A 6,078-nucleotide genomic window follows, 5' to 3' on the forward strand; every position below is an offset into this window, starting at 1 on the left:
TTCCGTTCATGTAGTATGTACGCATGCAACAATCTAGCTTCTCTAGGTAATAATAATGCCCTAAATGGCATGGCACTATTATGTACTAATGGCATTTCTATGGGTGATGTACCCTAGCACAATGCCTATTTTATTATTATTAATATTAATATAAGTATAAGTATCTTTGCCCTTCAAAAGAAAAAAACAAATTCTGAAATTCATAATCTAAACTACTACTTAAGCTAACAATTACCCGTTTCAAATAAACTGGAAAGTGATGCCCGTGCTACGCACGGGAAATCGGTCACAAAATTACAGGGAATCTAATATATTCAAAATTTTGAGCTTGTTTTTCTAAAATGGATAAACTGGTCATTTATACAAAAGAAGTTGATATCAACCAAAAGCATCTTCAATCGAAGTGCAATACCAAACCATCAACAAAAGAAAAGAAATCAAATCTAGCACAACTGGTGACAACTTGCAACCAAAAAAGAACCCAAAGAAAAAGATGCTGAATGAATCTATTAGGAACATTCTGTTTTTACAACCTATCATTCAAATTCTACTGATATCACAATCTTTGGAATCACCTGCATGCCAAGGGGAGCCACTAAAAAGTTTCAGGTTTAAATATCCTCGCTTCATCTTAGTTTGAAGAAATGCCACAAGATTGACCAATGGAATGGGAAGAAACAGACACAGGCCAAAAAGACCAAGGCTGACACAAATGCCAACTACACCTGCAAGTTTGGATGGTCATTGAACTCCTTGTACATATTTGATTCCCAAGGCCCACACATCACCATTAATGTTCCTGAAATCGTAGAGAAGGGCTCACACCAAGGTTCACCAACTAACTAATCTCAACCTAAAATGTTAACAAGGCAACTTCAATCCTCAGTGCTTAACCATAGGTATGCTTCACAGAGTGTGAAATTTTTTGTTCTTAATAAGACCCAACATATCAACATAATGAGAAAATACAACAAAATATGAAGATTAAGTACCGTTCCATGTGGATCAAACGACATCTTCAACTGATTTTGTAGGAGAAGAAAAAAGATTAACAGGAAGGACATAGGACGTGCTCTGCTTTACTACCAAACAAAATGCAATAATATTTGAAAGAATATAAAAATGTTTATCAATATAGATAGCAAATTTTGTCATCCTCAATGGGAAAACAAAAATGAAAAGCTTTTGGAATTCGGAATTCTTGCTAATAATAATCTTGAGAATCCATTGAAGTCATTGTCAGTACCTTTCATTCTTGAAGATTAGGGAGTCGGCAATATTGTTATGCTGCCACTTTAGTTTTCAATATCGCCAGGTAGCATCTCTGCAGCACCTTCTTACCAGCTCCATCAAGGGGGATTTCGCAGCTTCATAGGTATCATATCTTCTGTCAAAAGATAAAATAAGATCAAGAAATATCTGATTATTAAACTAAAAAGAAGACAATCTTAGAGGTTAACCGAAAGATTTTTTTGATTAATGCCATAAAACAATATCCTTTACCTTGAGATTCTCAAATGTGATACATGATGAGTTTATATCATTGCCCGAAGTGCATGGTAACAGAAGTATAATTAAGTATCTTCGTCAAGTATAATAAAAGACCAAGTAAAAATAAAGCATCAGCCTTAAGATCTTGCATAAAGAACCAACAAACTTTTTTTATGGCATAGATCTTTTTAGCTATATATTTCCTTTCTTTAAGTTGTTTCTCTGCCCCCATCAAGAAATAGAACTGACTAATCTTATGTTAAAGAGTGCAGAAACTTAACCACTATTCTTGAACATCTTGGATTTGAAACATAGTTTTAACAAAAAAAAGAAATAAATAAATGTAACAGTTGAATCATTTCCTGGCCTTCCCAGAAATGGTTTGGACAGAATGATACTAAAGGTCACAAAATTCTCTGAGGTAAAGAAATCAAGACATAACCTTGCATATTGAAGGGAAAAGTAAAAATAATGGCAGATATTCTTAAAAATTGTGGTGCTAATATATGGAATGGTCACTTTTCATGCTCTGTCTCCAAAAAAACTTTTTCGCAAGAGAACACAAAAAAATAATTACAATCACATGTCTTATAATGGGAGCAACTTCAAAATGTACGGGAAGGGTAAGAAGAAAGATGAATTACCAATAGAAGGAAACAATCATCATAGCTTTGTCAACAACACGTAAAAATATCTAGTTTATACAAATAAAATTATTTCAATAATTTACACATTTAACCATAAATTGCAACCATTACAAAGGCTTGAATCTTAGATTGGCTTAACTCTACACCTTTCAATGTTTGAAATTTGGTATTTGGAAACAAGAAACATCATCTTTTTGTTTAATGTGCCATGAAGCTTTTCAAGATTTTCTTTATTTTGTAAATATTTGAAGACATAAATACAATGTTATTCTTAAAGCATGGTGAACACGGGTGATTGATTTGATTCTAATAAAGCTTCATCTCCTAATATGCTCTCTCATATGGAGAAAAACAGGATTGTTTTATTGTGTTGATCCGCAACACTGCCCGTATATATAAAGGTAGTAGTTTCATATCTATGATTAATAATGCAAATAATCTTTTGATCTTGAATTAATCCTTTATCATCCAAATGAACTAAGAAGATATTATAGGTGATAAAGTTTGCTAAAATGCTCCTGCAGGGTTGAAACAACATTCTTATTTCGTGTCGCTCGAACGATTGAATGGAAAACCTTAATAGTATTTGAATATTTTGTTGGAATTTTTTCTGAAGAAAATTATCAAAAATGCTTGTTGAAAAATATTTTCTAAGAAACAATTTGTGTTTGATAGTTTTTAAAAGCGATATTGCTAATTATCACCTCAAAACAACACTTAGAAGAATGATTGCACAAATAACTCTAGAAACAGAGAGGCTACATCGGATACTGATAGAGAAATTAACAACCTCTGCAAGAGAGAATACCCCACAAAACATGCATTACACTACACCCACATCATCTGAGAAAATTATACTTTGAAAGTTAAGAGGACTTACCTTTTATATTTTCTTTGATGTTGTTGGTCATTTTGTATGCAACCATGAAATGAAGGTACCTGTGTTGACAACCATCTGATTTCTTGATTCAACATTATATTGAACAAGTCCAATGCAGATTACTTCAGAGTTTAATAATGTATGCAAGTAATTAAATTAAAATGCAATGAAATTTCTATTTTATTGCAAAGGCAGTACATATTCATAAACTTTAGTTGCCCCAAAAAATATACTTCCAAAATAACCTAAAGCCAAATGTGTACTTAATGCTTGGGAAAACCACTATCAGAAAATCAAGCGAAGTTAATCCATAATGGGAAAATCAATAGGTAAATTCACATGTGGCCCATAAATGCAGAATCAAAAGCAATTAGTTTGTATCATATAAGTTTATATTACGCCTACGACAAATTGGGGCATCCTAGTTCAGTTTATATTGCCACCAAAGAGAAAAGTTAAGACACCCACATTTATATATGGAATACCATACAAACACTTAAATTAACACCTCAGTGGGAACCAAATCGATACAAAAGCAAAATTAAAAAAATTGAATATAGAGGTGAACTATTTTCAAAGTTTGTATCCCATTGTTAACGCTGTAGTTTTAACCCACGACCAACTGCTCAATAAATTAAACAAGAGCAGAACACTGAATTTATGTTTTCAATAAAGGGATCTAAAGTTGAAAGGGTGTGAAAAGAATGTGCAATGTACCTAAAGGGCGGCTTAAAAATTGGAGAATCTGAAATCAACCCTTTCTACTGGTTTGATCTGCTTGATATTCTACCTCCGGAACTCGAACATTCTTTGTCACATAAGCCAAGCCTCCTTACACATGAATTGATCCTCAGGAGCATAATCTACGTGCATAGAGAATAAGAATGAGCAGAATTCGCCATTTCAAACCTCTAATTGTAAATGACCAAAAGGAAAACTTAAAGCAAGTAGCGTGAATGCAAGGAAAAAGAGAAAGAATTGAAATTGAAAATATAGAGAAAGAGGATAGAAATGAAATAGACTGAAGAAGAAAGAAATGATCAAATGGGTATGGAACTGTGGAAGGAGAAAGTAGAGTGGAGAAGGTGGAGTCCCGTTGTTCCACACAAACAAAAGTGTAACTGCACGTGTCACAATAAAGAGAGAAAAGTAAATACAATCACCAATGAAATATACCCAAATTTACAGTACAACTCAGAGTGCCTTATGTACAACTTGAAAGAGCTGTGTTCGTACAACTTGGCCATTTATATATAGTAGAAATATGAGCGTGACAAAGAACAGAAGCCCAAAAGAAATTCGGTACAATGCAAGACCAACAAGTTAGACAAAAAAAATTAAGAATTAGAATAAACAACAAGCCAATGACAACAAAAGAAATGAAAATTATAAACTAAATCCTGAAAACTACAATCTAGCTTTCGCGCTTCTTCCCTACACTTAAACTTTACATAGCCACAAATCTAAACGACAAAATACGGCAATCAAGTACGGAGAAAAGTGGAAAGAACACTATAAGAACTATTTATACAATAAGCTTATTTAAAAGATAATTGCTGAGTAACTGTATTTAATAAGCCTCAGATTAAATTACACTGACTAAATAAAAAACTTTATACTATTAATTCATATAACTTAAAATCTAATTTAAGATAAGGTGTTGCCCTTGAAGATTGATAGAAACTAAGGATCCACCAAACTATATAGAGAACCTGGTTCTCTATTAGTTACCACAAAACACACACAGTAGTAAAAAAATGACACAGCAGAATTTTACGTGAAAAATTCCCAGCTCACGGGATTAAAAAACACGACCTACACTTGTAGAATTTCAATTTCACTAACCGAGCAACTCAGATTACAACCTATTGTAACCTAGGCATTAAACTCTTAATCCCTCACTCACTTGTAATAACTCTATTGCAAGCCCCGTTATAATGACTATATTACAAACCCTCTTTGTAATAACTATATTACAAAGCTCACAACTCGACTAACTCTAATCAAGACACAATACCAGGTTTATGGTTTTACAAAGATTTCCTACACAATACTTCTAGCTAAGCTAAGTAGGAATTACAAGTAAGTTATTTTAATAAAGGTACAACATAACTAAGGACATGTAATAACATAGTGCAGGAAACTGGTCCTTCGTTGTGATGTTCTTTGTTCTTGAAGCCACTTGCAAGTTGGCAACACACTTGAGAGAAGGCTTGATGAATTATAGAATGTGTAAGTGTCTTGTTTTCCCTTTGCATCATGTTAATATTACACAAGTGATATCACTTGAATGATGAAAGCATGTTTGATACAAGGGCATTCCCCATAAAGTGACCGCTGCACTGTTTGCACTGTTGCGTGTGTGCAGAGGAACAATTGCAGTGACTTTTCAGCTGTGGTGTTGACTGGTACAGTCCGCAAGGGAACTGATGTCCATCTGTTCCCTCTGTTGTTTATTTGACTCTGGGTGTTGGAACATGTCCCAGACTTGAGACTTATTGATCTTGAGTACTTTGAGGATGTGGAATAGGTTCTCCATCTTGTTCGTATCACTAAGTTTGTTAGATCATCAAAACATAACATAGGTATGATTCCAATGACCAAATTTTAGTTAAACTTAGGAAATATAAAATTTGAGGACTTTTGGCATACAAAATTAAAAAAAAGATAGTAACTAATTTTGATGACCAATGTCACGACCCAATTTTCATTACAGGCCGTGATGGCGCCTAACACCGTTGTTAGGCAAGCCAACACCGATCAACTAGTGATTTTCCATTTTATTAAATTATTAAGTAGTAATATTTTTCCTTATTTGTTAAAAAGATTTAGAAATTTGCAAGTAAAACATAAATAAACGGAAGCAATAAGTAGTAATCAGAATCATGTAAGCAAACCCAAAAAATCATAAGTCAACTAGTGAGTGAGCCAAGACCCGGTATCACAAGTATGTGGGCAATCTAGTAGAATATACAAAAGAATACTGCTAGCCTACTATCTGAGAGAAAATAGACAGAAAGGTAAAACATAAGGAAGACTCCAGCTGCTACAGATCGGCTC

General features: G+C 33.5%; 1 long non-coding RNA gene across 1 annotated transcript; it reads right to left on the bottom strand.

The window, feature by feature from the left end:
- Nucleotides 1–378: 378 nt before the first annotated feature.
- Nucleotides 379–4,134, bottom strand: LOC109239028. Its single transcript, XR_002069839.1, has 4 exons — nt 3,736–4,134; nt 3,019–3,077; nt 1,247–1,387; nt 379–799 (listed from the first exon to the last, which is right to left on the bottom strand). It is a non-coding gene; the product is annotated as an uncharacterized LOC109239028 (long non-coding RNA).
- Between the last annotated feature and the right edge of the window lie 1,944 nt (nt 4,135–6,078).

The sequence above is a fragment of the Nicotiana attenuata genome, unplaced genomic scaffold (genome assembly GCF_001879085.1).
Source record: "Nicotiana attenuata strain UT unplaced genomic scaffold, NIATTr2, whole genome shotgun sequence".
In the NCBI taxonomy this organism is placed as follows: Eukaryota; Viridiplantae; Streptophyta; class Magnoliopsida; order Solanales; family Solanaceae; genus Nicotiana; species Nicotiana attenuata.